This window comes from Podarcis vaucheri, assembly GCF_965113315.1.
Source record: "Podarcis vaucheri genome assembly, chromosome: 1".
In the NCBI taxonomy this organism is placed as follows: domain Eukaryota; kingdom Metazoa; phylum Chordata; class Lepidosauria; order Squamata; family Lacertidae; genus Podarcis; species Podarcis vaucheri.
In genome coordinates, this window is record NC_138759.1 from 11,349,854 (window position 1) to 11,363,619 (window position 13,766).

Genomic DNA, 13,766 nt, shown 5'->3' on the forward strand with positions numbered 1-13,766 from the left:
ACATCGCCTCCCGTGGGACTCAGTTCCACTGCCTAACAACTCTTACTGTCAGAAAGTTATTCCTGATGTTTAGTCGGAATCTCTTTTCTTGTAACTTAAATGCACTAATTCGGGTCCTACCTGCCAGAGCAGGAGAAAAGCAGGCTGTCACCTTCCGTGTGACAGCCGTTTAGATATTTAACGATGGCTACCATATCTCCTCTCAGTCTCCTCTTTCCCAGGCTAAACATACCCAATTCCCACAACCGTTCCTCATAAGGCTTTTTCCAGACCCTTGATCATCGTGGTCGCCCTCCTCTGCACACCTTCCAGCTTGTCAGCATCTTTCTTAAATGGCAGCACCCAGAACTAGAAACAGTATTTCAGGTGTGTTCTGACCAGGGCAGAATAGAGCAGTACTATTACCTCTCTTGATCAAACACTAGACTTATGTTAATGCAGCCTGGAACAGCGTTAGCTTGTTTTGCTGCTGCATCACACGGTTGACTCATGTTAAGCTTGTGGTCCACCAAGACCCCTAGATCCTTTTCACATGTACTGCTAGTAAGCCAGGTGCCCCCCATCCTATATTTGTGCATCCGGTTCTTCCTGCCTAAGTGCATAACCTTACATTTGTCCCTATTGAAATTCGTTTTGTTAGCTTGCTCCCAGTTCTCCAATCTGTTAAGGTCATACTGAATTCTGATTCTGTCTTCTGCAGCATTAGCTACCCCTCCCAGTTTGGTGCCATCTGCAAATTTGATGAGCATCCCCTCAATTCCTGTTTCAAGCGTTAAGCTCAAATTTGAAATTCAAATCAGTTCAAAATGTATAGCAGGGTTTGTTTGTTTGTTTGTTTTTGTTGCTGGTGGTATGTGCGTTTGTGTGTTTAACTGATGGCCAAGAACTAATGAGAGGTAAGAGTCATTGTAATCTACTTTGAAGAGGCTGGCAGATTTTAGCATGTGCCAGTCCATAGTCTACGGGACGCAGGTGGCATTATGGGTAAAACCTCAGTGCCTAGGACTTGCTGATCGTATGGTCGGCGGTTCAAATCCCCGCAGCGGGGTGAGCTCCCGTCATTCGGTCCCAGCTCCTGCCCACCTAGCAGTTCGAAAGCACCCCTAAGTGCAAGTAGATAAATAGGTACCACTCTGGCGGGAAGGTAAACGCCGTTTCCGTGTGCTGCGCTGGTGCTGGCTCACCAGCGCAGCTTTGTCATGCTGGCCACGTGACCCGGAAGTGTCTTTGGACGGTGCCGGCTCCCGGCCTCTTGAGTGAGATGAGCGCACAATCCTAGAGTCGGTCACGACTGGCCCGTACGGGCAGGGGTACCTTTACCTTTAGTCCATAGTCTACTGCATCTAGAGCCAAGTCTAGCATCTCTCTCCTTTTTTTGAAAAAAGAAAGAGCAAAATATTGACACGAGGTCTCAAAAACATATTAATTGCAATCCTTAACTGTGCATTTGTGTTCGTGTGCCTACTCAGGAATAAGTCCATGTTTGTCACGGAGCTTAACTCCCTCCCAGATAGTATTAGTAATAGTAATAGTAATAGTATTATTATTATTATTATTATTATTATTATTATTATTATTATTATTATTATTATTATTTCTACCCCGCCCATTTGGCTGGGTTTCCCTAGCCACTCTGGGTGGCTTTCAACAGAACATTAAAAACATGTGGCACATTTAAGAACATTAAAGGTACATGTGGATAAAACAGCAGCCTCTGGAGGATAAAAGAATTATACTGACTTGTTGGGATAAAAGAAGACCCTGTGGTGTCTGAAATCTGATCCTTCCAAAAGGCACTGGAGATAAATTCATTTTCAAAATATTATTTTTTAAAAAACCTCTTTAAGCCATTTCCCACCTGAGGTGATTTATTAAGATTATAGGAAGCAGCCCCGTACTGAGCCACACCATTGGTCCACCCAGCCCAGTACTGTCAACACGGACAGGCAGCAGCTCTCCAATGACTCAGGCAGCTGCAAGTGGAGATGGGATGGAAACAGGAGCCTTTTGCATCCAGGGCAGGTGCTTCCCGCTTAGCTACGGCTCTTCCTCCTTATTTTGGCACTTGCTTTCCCTTGTTTTTATCTTGCTATTTGTATTGTCATGGCAAAACGCCCCAGGAATTTTGACTTTCGGGGCGGCATGGAAATGTCTCGAATAAATAAACAAATAATGCATAGATGCATGCTGTGAAAGCCCACCTAGGTCTCTGCTCTCCCTGCGCTGCTAGCTTGTCTGGTTTTTGCTTTGTCCTCCTCGAATCGAGAAGGCTGCAAGCAGGAAGGGGTCCCAACAAGCTGGTTTGCCATTAGGTGGCTGCATATCATTGCTCAGGTTGTCTTGCAAACCAGAATAGGATCCCCGCGTTTCTGCATATTCCAAGGAGACACAATTTCTCGGGCTCGTCCAAACTTCTTCTTTTTTTCTAGGGACTGGATCTCTGCCCAACTATTTGCCATTTTTATCATTGGCATTCCAAAAATGTGAACGCACACACATTGTGATTCAGCGGAGTATTAAAAATAAAAGAGACGGCTGCAAAATTATATAATAAACATAGGCTGCACTGCATGGATCCGGAACCACGGACCCTTTTAACTGATGTGACCAGTCAGCCCAAAACGCTACCTTGAGGTTTAATCCTACAATCTCTACATCTCTGCGCCGCATAGAAATTGCATAACGCTCCATCTTCGCGACCTTTTGCCACACTGGGCTTCTCCAAAGAAGTGGACTGAGTAATCGTCTGAGTAGCCTTTGTCAGGGAGGAACAAAGGAGTACAGATGGTGTGCATTTTGTGAGGGAGGGGGGCTTTACCTGGATCAATCCCTCTACCTGCTTTAAACAAGCGAGAAATTGTGAGGTTCAAGGACACAGTGCACATGAAGTCACCTTTGTCTGCGCCAAACCATTGGTTGTGCTAACTCGGTATGTTGCTGCAACCTTTGGTTGAATATGGCTTCCCAGGGACTTGGGTAGAGATGTGTGGGATTGAACCAGAGATCTGCAGCAGACAGCGCATGGGCTTTACCTCTGAGATCTGACCCACTCCTCGTGGAAAGACTATGAAAAACGTTAATGAAGCCAAGCCCTAAGAGGGCAGGATTCGAACCCTCACCTTTCAATGCCCCACTTCAGGCTGCAAAGACACAACCTTTCGAGGCATCGCTGGCAATTGCACAAAGCCCCTGGCGTGGCGTAAGAGGGAATCGTCACCTGTCCTGACATCACTGTGGCACAGAGTGGGCTACAACTCCAAGAAATAGCCACAGGAGATGTGTATTGGATGCATGTAAGACTATGCCTTGGAGACAGGTTTCCAGTGCAAGGAGGACTCCCAGAGGAGCCATGTGATACAGTTAAAAGGAGGCTTCTTCTGAGCACGTACAGAGTAGCCACAACAACCCCCCCCTTTCGACTTTCTTAGCAGGGATGTGAGGGCTTCAAGGATGTGACCTTCAAGTCTGTGCCTCTCTGTTTTAGGAAACATACACACTGGGCTAAACGATTTGGAGTCCCATTGGTTTCAATGGAAGTGAGTTAAGCAACAGCTTAAGTTTCCTACTGACATCAATGGGACTTGGGAGCATTTTACGGTGAGCAAATTGTGCCCAATGTGTGATTTCCCCTCAGATCTGGAAGGTATTTTTCTACCTAGCAGTAAGAGACCAGTTTACAGTCTGCTGCTACTTCCATACGGTGGAATTAGGAATGAATGAGGCATTAGTAGAATGGATGAAGAATTGATGAAATTAATTAATTGGGAATGCCATTGCATTAACCCCTTTCATAACATTCCTTTAAAAAAAGAGTGGAGCATAGACACAAAGGCTGAAAAAACTCATCCCAATGGTGATCCTATGCCTTCCGACTCAGAAGTAATCTCCATTGAACTCAATGAGGAGTGTTCCAGAGTTATTTGTATATAGGATTACATATTTAATTTCCCCCACCGCTCAGACTGGGCTCCACATCTTTATAATGGATTTGAGTAATTTTTGCCCAAATAAACTCCAGTGAAACAGGAAACTCCAAGCATATGAAAAAATAAATTATTTGGCTTTTCTCTCATTCATATCCAGTTTCCCCATCATTTTGGTTAAAGTATTCACGTGAGTTTTTGAACACTTGTGCCATCCCCAGTCTTTCTTCCTCAGGTGTCATTTAAACACACACACACACGTACACGGAAGCAAACCACAAATGACTTAAGTAACAAACTTTAGCAATTTTTTTCTAGACAACTTTAAGAGTTAAAAAAATCTGAAAATTCTGAAATGGTCCTGAGAAAGGCCATTTTGAGCTTTCTAAATCTAACTGTCCTCTTTCCAGAATTATTATCAATCAAATCAACAATAGCATCATTTATTGCTCTCCCATACCCCTTTCCATGATCCATTACCTAGCAATCATTTATATTCTCTCTCTCTCTCTCTCTTTCATTCACTCATACACAATCTCTCTCTATATGTATTAAAATCCACACAGCTCAATACAAGCACCTACCTGAGTGCTTTTGAATGGATCGTTCTGGACTCTGCAATTACTGGGGACGCATTAAACCCGAGCCGGCATTTCCGAGTTTGCTTTCTCTGCTTCCTTTTGCCTCACCAGAGCAACAGCTGTATCCAAGAACGGCTTCGGCAGCACACCGCTGAGCCTCCGCGAGCTCAAATACCAGCCGCTCCGGAGCGGTATCTTGTCAGCTAGTGAGCGCGCACACACGCACACATGCAGACGCCCGGTGTTTTCTTTCCCCGGCAAAAGCAACAGCTTAGTTGAAGTTCCCCTCCTCCTTCCCTGACATGACAAATTTCAGAAGCTTCTTAGTCACTGCCTGCTCTAGCGCCCAGCCTTGCCTGTGCTCGTTCCAAACTAGACTATCCTTGTAGACACCGCCAAGATAATCTATTATCTGACAGCACAGACCTAATTACCAAAGGAAACATTTGAATCACGCTTTCCAAGTGTCCTTAACCCAGGGACAGGTCCCTGTGTATTTTATTTTATTTATTTATTTAAGGTGTGCTGGTGGTAAAAAAAAAAACCTCTCCCTTCTATTCCTCGAGAGAGGGGGAGTTGGGGAGGGATTTTTTTATTTATTATTTAGTAAGTTTGCAACTGTGCCCTGACAGAATGCAATAGAAGCCTTCCTTTTGGTTAAATTTGGTAAAAGGAGAGCCAGTCGCGTCTTGATTCCGCACGCAGGCTGCATTAACCTTGGAGTAAGTCTCCTTAGGGACGCGGGTGGCACTGTGGGTTAAACCACAGAGGCTAGGACTTGCCGATCAGAAGGTCGGCAGTTCGAATCCCTGCGACCGGGTGAGCTCCTGTTGCTCGGTCCCTGCTCCTGCCCACCTAGCAGTTCGAAAGCACGTCAAAGTGCAAGTAGATAAATAGGTACCACTCTGGCGGGAAGGTAAACGGTGTTTCCCTGCGCTGCTCTGGTTTGCCAGAAGCGGCTTAGTCATGCTGGCCACATGACCCGGAAGCTGTACACCGGCTCCCTCGGCCAATAAAGAGAGATGAGCACCGCAACCCCAGAGTCAGTCAGGACTGGACCTAATTGTCAGGGGTCCCTTTACCTTTACTCAAGTCTCCTTAAACTCAGTGGGACTTACTTCTGAGCAGACATGCATGGGATTGCACATGAATGCATGAACGTAACACCAGCGGGCTGCTTCCAAACTTTCACCCTCACCCATAACTGCCCCTCGATGTGATAAATGTCGCTGGATGTGCTTGAGTGGCAGAGGCCATTCTAGATATTCATTGCAGCCAGATCCTCACTATGAGACTAAATGGTAAGGATGGGAAAGAAATGCAGTTCTGATCACATTTAAAGGCGGACTTATTTAATTTGCACTTCCTGGAGCAATGTGTCACCTGAAACAGATCTCTCTTTTGAAATTTGCACCTCTCTGAATTTTGCAGTGCACAGAGGCTAGGACTTGCCAATCAGAAGGTCGGCGGTTTGAATCCCCTTGACAGGTTGAGCTCCCGTTGCTCGGTCCCTGCTCCTGCCAACCTAGCAGTTCGAAAGCACATCAAAGTGCAAGTAGATAAATAGGTACCGCTCCGGCGGGAAGGTAAACAGCGTTTCAATGCGCTGCTCTGGTTCACCAGAAGCGGCTTAGTCATGCTGGCCACATGACCCAGAAGCTGTACACCGGCTCCCTCGGCCAATAAAGCGAGATATGCACCGCAACCCCAGAGTCGGCCACGACTGGACCTAATGGTCAGGGGTCTCTTTACCTTTTTTATCTCCAGCCATGGTAATGTAGATAAAAATGTGTTTGCTAGGGGGAAACACACATAAAAATGCACACGTTGGTGGAAAGTATCCTACAAAAGTGAATTACCTTGGGGGAAATTGCTTGCAAAAATGCACCTCCTGGGCAAAATTGCGTTTAAAAATTATATATCAGGAGAACGTCACACTAAAAGTCATGAAGATTATTTTTAAAATGCAGATTGGTGTGGAGATGTGGAGAACAGGACTTAAGATTGGAAGAGTAGACTTAGATTGACAGATTCATCCATCCCTACAGACTGGACAGTCTTATGTTTCTTTGAAGAGCAGGTGTGTGTGTGTGTGTGTGTGTGTGTGTGTGTGTGACTGTTCCAGTCCATTTCATGCAGAGCCAGCAAAGAAATGCGATCAGCAATGTGCAAAAGGAGGGCACACTTTAGTTGGAGAATGCACGGGGGCAGTGAAGGTTAGAAGTACACAAGGATGTCCATATTTTCATCTGTGCCAAAGGGTCTGGCATTATTGTTGCTTAGGCTGCTGGGTGTTTTTAATAGGTTGTTGCATGTTCATTATTATAATATGTAATTTTTTATTCACAAAACTTCAGGGAGGTGCTTTGACAATGAGCAGTAGCCTCACTAAGGAAGAGACCTAATATAAACTCCCCATAAGCTCTGTGCAAGCAAATCAAGCTGGATGATCAGTAAACAGGCCTTCTGGAGGAGCCCTTACACAGCCAGGGCACCACTACAGAGAAGGCCCTACACCAATCCCATACACCTACTGCCCCACAATCCCAGGTCAGTTGATTGGGGAAGAGGAAATCTGACAGATACTTGTTTTCCGGATAGGCATAGGGGAGAAATCTGATCCATTTCACATTAAAGGTGAAGCTACATAATTTGCGCTTTCCAGATAAAGTACATGCACCCGAACACAGCCACTCTTTGAAATTCACGCACCTCTCCAGTGAAATTCTCCAGCAAAATCAAGTGTACAAAAATGCATATAGCAGAGTAATGTACATATTTCAGGAAAATAACACGCAAAAATACATTATGTTAAGGAGCCATTGCTTTGCAAAATTATGTGAATATTAGGCAAAATTCCATACAGAACTAGATATATAAGTAGAATTTTGCACTAAAAACCTGATGAATTTTGAGAAGGACTTAAAAAAAATAATCAGACTGCTGACGTGCAAATCAACTAAACTGGATACTGGAAAAATGAGGAGATAAGAGAAACTAAAATTGACAGATTCATCCATCTATAGTCTCAGGCAGGACCAGCCCTCCCATGAGGCGGGGTGAAGCAGCTGCCCCAAGCGGCGGAAGACCCCAAGGCAATGCCCCTGTTGGTATCCTGCCACCTTTGCCAGTGGCAGAGAAGCAGTGCTGACATTAGCACCACCTTCTGACAAAATCTTGCCAGATCTTGCAGAGCGTGCGAAATCTCACGAGATTTTGGCAAGGTCATGCAAGATTGCACCAGAACCCACTAGTATTGTAGAGCTACCAGATTTGGGGAAACTCCTGAGCCTGGAAGGGTTTAAAGTTTACCCACATCAGAATCTGGTAGCTCTACAATGCAATATATCTGGAGAATACTAGTTACTGGCAATATATATCATCTTGCTCTACTTTCCCAGTGAAGGGCATTAACCAGCAGCAGACATCTACAGGGGGTGAGATCAATTAAAAGAGAATGAATCACTGCTCTTTCCAAAATCAATATTAAACCAAAGGCTCTAAGACAGGAGGGTGGAATTACTTAAAACTATATAAATTTAATGCCATGTTGCTACTTTGCAAATATGGGGATGGTGGAGCAGTGGCGTAGCGTGGGGGGTGCCAGGGGTGCCGGCCGCACCGGGCGCAACATCTGCGGGGGGCGCGAGTCCAGAGGGAAGGGACAAGTTCCTTCCTCCGCCGGGCTCCCCGCCGCCACCGCCAGCCTTGCACCCTAGCGCGCATGCGCCCCCCGCCGCTGCTGCGGCTGCGCTCCACTCACTGCTCGCAGGAGGAGCAGCTGCTGCAGCAGCGCCGACGCCGCCACCGATGCCTGGCCGGGCACGGGCAGCCTCCGCACCCCGCCGCTGCCGCCATCCCCTCGGCCCAGCCACAGGCGGCAGCTGCTTCTGCCGACTGGGAGGGAGGAGAGCTCCGAGGGGCCTCGCCGCGCCCTCCACTCCCCAAAACCCTCCGAGAGGAAGCCAGCAGGCGGGCGAGGGTCTCCCGGCAGAAGGGGGCGCCGCTGGCTCCGGCTCTCAGCCGCGGGGGGGGGGAGGACGGAGCACGGCTGGAAGCCCCCGGACCCGGCCAGGAGGAGGAGAGGCACTCGCCAAGCCCGGATCTGGAGCTCCACCTACAGCCCAAGGAGAGGAGGGGGCGGGGAGGTGCCCGAGGGGAGGGGGCTTCGGCTGCAAATAATAAATTCAATAAATTCCTGCTGAGCCTTTTGGGGGGTCCTTGGCTCCTTCGCTCGCCCCCAGCCCCAGTGGCGTAGCGTGGGGGGTGCAGGGGGGCCGGGCGCAACATCTGGGGGGCGCGCTCGCACTCGAGTGCTAAAATCCACGGGTTAGGGGGCGCAAATTACTTGCCTTGCCCTGGGTGCTGACAACCCACGCTACGCCACTGTGGTGGAGCATTTGAAAGGAAAGCCATATGTACTGTTACCGAGTACAACCAAATCTGTATAATGAGTGGTTTTGCAAGGGTGATAATGCAAGTCTAGCACCACACTGTTCCTTCCAAAAAATAATAATAAATCCTCTTCTAAATCATGCAGGTTTTTAAAGCTGGGAGCTGCTTGTAGCTTATAACCAACTGATCCCCACAGTGCTGATATTGCAAGGACTGCTTATAGATGAGAAACAATAATGCTGATGAGGGGGAGATGAGAGACATTCCCCATCTTGTGAGGTTCTGGTAAGAAGCAGTTTTATTCTCACAAATAAAGCCTCTTTATATAAGGAAACTCTTCCTCTATATTGCTCTAAATTCCTCCTGAGGCATTTTTCACCTGTCACTCTGTCAAAGGGGCTCAGGAGAATCTCCTTCAGAGCAACCATCCCACCAATATTTCAAAATGATTTGTTTATTTCTTGAATAATATTTCTTGCCCCATCCTTCGTCATGAGGTTCCAGGGGGAGGTTACAACAACAGGGTGCGGTCTTCTTCTTCTTTGGTGATCACTTGTAGCCGAGTAAGATTGTGTTCCATAAACACGGTTTTAACAATGAGTCCGTAAGTGACTGCGGAGGCCAATTCTGGATCCACACGTCCTCCCACAGTGGGGACATTGGTTTCCGGGTGGGAGTTGATCACGGTGTGGATTTGTCCCTTCCTCTAAGCACATTTCTCCATTTCATTCTGAGTTTGAGTGTCTTCAAAGCCCATGACACCTTTGGTCAAGGCTGTTCTCCAACTGGAGCGCTCGCAGGCCAGTGTTTCCCAGTTGTCGGTGTTTATACTACAATTTTTTAGATTTGCCTTGAGAGAGTCTTTAAACCTCTTTCGTTGAACACCAGCATTACGCTTTCCATTTTTAAGTTCGGAATAGAATAGTTGCTTTGGAAGATGATCATCAGGCATCAGCACAACATGACCAATCCAACGAAGTTGATGTTGAAGAATCATTGCTTCAGCACTGGTGATCTTTGCAGGACATACAATAATGAAAACAAATAAATTCATAAAAATTATAAGCCACACACAAAATGGAACAAAGCAATATACATCATCTTCATCATCATCATCATCATAATTTATTATTTATACCCCACCCATCTGGCTGGGTGTCCCCAGCCACTCTGAACGGCTTCCATAAAAACCAAAAATACAGTAAAATATCACACGTTAAAAACTTCCCTGAACAGGGCTGCCTTAAGATATACATTCAGCAAAAGAGGCAGATGGGAAGGAGAAAACGAGTACTGGTCATGGTTTTTTGAGGGCTTGCACTCCCCCCCCCCCCGGTATCATGGTGGTCTGTGATTGAACAGATCAGACCTCATATTTTGTACTTTGTCCTCCTCTGTCTCATTCAGGGTAGCATCAAGGATTACCAATGCCTGTTTCCCAGAACAGACTTGGGTGACGACCCCACTTCCTATGGGAGAGAAGGCCTATCGTGGAGGAGGGGTGAGCTATCAATGGTTTCCCACAGGTATCTGCTCAGCCACTGTGAGAACAGGATGGTGGACTGGCTTGGCTTTATCCAGCAGGCTCTTCTTAGCTTGTTAGAACTCACCTTGCTCCCCAAGATGGCAGTTAAGGATGTAAGGAGGAGGCATCCCGTCCTGTGTTCGCCGCAATCAGCGCTGTTTTGGTTCTGCTGCAGTTCGGCTTCTGCTAAAACCTGCTTTATTTGTCTTGCTATCTGCTATAGACGAAACTAACATATCTAAGTTTGTAATTAATTTTAATAGCCCCTGATTAGTAGTAGGGGATGAATTTGTTTGGTTCACGTATTGATGTGAATCTACACCATTTGCACTTCTCAAACCAACTGAAACACAGGTATCCTTCACACTTCTCAGATTTCTTTACAATGCAGCTCTCCAATGAAAGAAATGTGTACCTAATATTAGGGGACAGTGCACACAAAAATCAATGGTGAAAGCAATGCAAAAAAGAGAGAGAGCGTTATATTCTGGGGGAGGGAATGCTTGCAAAATTGTACATTTTAGGTAAAAATATACATGTACATTTTAATATACATATACATTATAATGCAGACTCCTAATAAATAAATAAATCTCAAACTAATGTGGAAATGAGTAAAACTGTAGACTGGAAAACTGAGAACCTGAGAGAAACCAAATCTGACAGTTATTCCTCTTTCCTTACTTTATGTAGCCCTCTGGTGGTTGATCCTCTGTCCTCCATATTAATCATTTAAGCTAGAATAACTAAACCCCACCCTGTGTCCAGTCCATACCATCAATCCCCCCTCCCTTTTTAAAGGACTCAATAAAATTAATGGGCTTGGAGCAGAAAGGATTTATGTTTCCATTTTTAAGAATTGAAAAAATGAGCTTCTCGTGCAAGGTCAACCTTTTAATATATTGTTATGAGGGGGTTGGGGGGGATAGGCTGTATGTCCAGACTCTTCTAATTCCTGCATCCAGCAAATGTTAAAATCTAAGGAAGGATTCAAAGTATTGGAATAGCCAGGGTAACAAACGAAGTAGCTGTGTGTCTGGACCCCGCAACCACCCCTCTTTGATGAATAAAACACACCAGAACACAGATATTAATGTTATTGGGCAAATTTTGGCCACATCTTTATTGATTACAGAATGTGAGTGATAATTGGCTTAGGCATTGAATGGACTCAACTATATCTGACTCCTGCCCACTGTGCAGGGAGTCCGGTAAGGGTAAACCACCAGAAGGGGGAGCCCCGTCGATGCAAAGCAACTCGAGCCCCCCCAGGTGTTCCCGACGGGGTTGTGTCATGGCCCTAGCCCCGCTCTGAGCTTTGGACAAGATCCACACCCCCGGATTCCTTTAACAGAATACCCTTAAGTTTGGAGGGGCAGGTGATGGCCACACCTCCCCTCCCCAAGGGGGAGGTCAAACAATGCCTAACCGTAAAACCTTACAAAGTTGTGACGGTTGCTACGAGGTAGGTGAAAACCAAATGGCCCCGTGCCAATTTTGCCAAGTGGAAAAATTCCTACCAGGTCCCTCAATGGCAACCAACCAAGGTCCATAGCAAGGCCAATGAAAACCTGCAAAAAAAGGAGGGAGGGAGGGAGGTTTAAATGGTCCTGGCCACACCCCCACCAGCCAGCGGATTGGCTGGCAGAGTAATGACGCGGCGAGGATCTCCAGGGCAACGCGGGACTTGGTACCCCGGCCCTGGGGGAGAGAGGGTGGCCACGTGGTCCACCACAACTCCTCCCCACAAGGAAGTGGAGTGGACCTCTGTGCCAGATGGCAAATGGGTGCGCCCTCCTCCCTCAACTTGTTGATAGATAGTTAGAAAAGACAAAGGCCAAAGCTGAGGGGTGTGTGTGTGTGTGTGTGTGTGTGTGTGTGTGTGTGTGTAAGCTAGAAGCCAGAGGAAGAAGCAGGCTGAAGCCTGTGAGAGATAGACATGCCTGATTTCTGCTCATATCCAAGGCTATGGCTATGAACCCCTCCATCATAGACTCAGGTTATACATAAACCATATATCACAAAGACCCCCACAGCTGTTCCTCATTCCAAAGGAAACACAAAACCCTGGAATTTCGCACCAGTCAGAGATGGGTGTGGCATGTGACAGTATATTGCCCATCAGCTTTTGTGTCTCCTGCTATCACAGGGCAGGAAGGTGCTTTGGAAAATATGCTGAGTCACCACTTTTTTAAAAGAAAAACAAAAAGGCAGGGCACAAACATCCCAGCTGCTCCCACTTGTTTTGAACCAAGGGAGGACTCTCAGGATGGAATTCCATGTTGCACTATAGGGAACACCCCATCTGCAGAAGCACTGCAGCTTTCCAGAATCATAGAATCATAGAATTATAGAGTTGGAAGAGACCACAAGGGCCCTTGAGTCCAACCCCCTGCCAAGCAGGAAACACCATCAGAGCACTCCTGACATATGGTTGTCAAGCCTCTGCTTAAAGACCTCCAAAGTAGGAGACTCTACCACACTCCTTGGCAGCAAATTCCACTGTCAAACAGCTCTTACTGTCAGGAAGTTCTTCCTAATGTTTAGGTGGAATCTTCTTTCTTGTAGTTTGGATCTATTGCTCCGTGTCCGCTTCTCTGGAGCAGCAGAAAACAACCTTTCTCCCTCCTCTATGTGACATCCTTTTATATATTTGAACATGGCTATCATATCACCCCTTAACCTCCTCTTCTCCAGGCTAAACATGCCCAGCTCCCTTAGCCGTTCCTCATAAGGCATTGTTTCCAGGCCTTTGACCATTTTGGTTGCCCTCCTCTGGACACGTTCCAGTTTGTCAGTGTCCTTCTTGAACTGTGGTGCCCAGAACTGGACACAGTACTCCAGGTGAGGTCTGACCAGAGCAGAATACAGTGGCACTATTACTTCTAGATGCTATACTCCTATTGATGCAGCCCAGGATTGCATTGGCTTTTTTAGCTGCCGTGTTACACTGTTGGCTCATGTCAAGTTTGTGGTCAACCAAGACTCCTAGATCTTTTTCACATGTACTGCTCTCAAGCCAGGTGTCACCCATCTTGTATTTATGCCTCTCATTTTTTTTGCCCAAGAGCAACACTTTACATTTATCCCTGTTAAAGTTCATCTTGTTTGTTTTGGCCCAGTTCTCTAATCTGTCAAGGTCGTTTTGAAGTGTGATCCTGTCCTCTGGGGTGTTAGCCACCCCTCCCAATTTGGTGTCATCTGCAAATTTGATCAGGATGGTCTTGAGTCCATCATCCAAGTCGTTGATAAAGATGTTGAATAAGACCGGGCCCAAGACAGAACCCTGTGGCACCCCACTAGTCACTCTTCTCCAGGATGAAGAGGAACCATTGATGAGCA

At 46.5% G+C, this 13,766-nt stretch overlaps 1 protein-coding gene across 1 annotated transcript in view; it reads right to left on the minus strand.

The window, feature by feature from the left end:
* ESR2 (estrogen receptor 2) overlaps window positions 1-4,868 on the minus strand; it is a 72,860-nt gene extending 67,992 nt beyond the window's left edge. Inside the window, exon 1 of the mRNA XM_082218080.1 lies at window positions 4,508-4,868. The gene's annotated coding sequence lies outside the window, so the exon portion shown is untranslated. The remainder of the gene's footprint in view (window positions 1-4,507) is intronic.
* Between the last annotated feature and the right edge of the window lie 8,898 nt (window positions 4,869-13,766).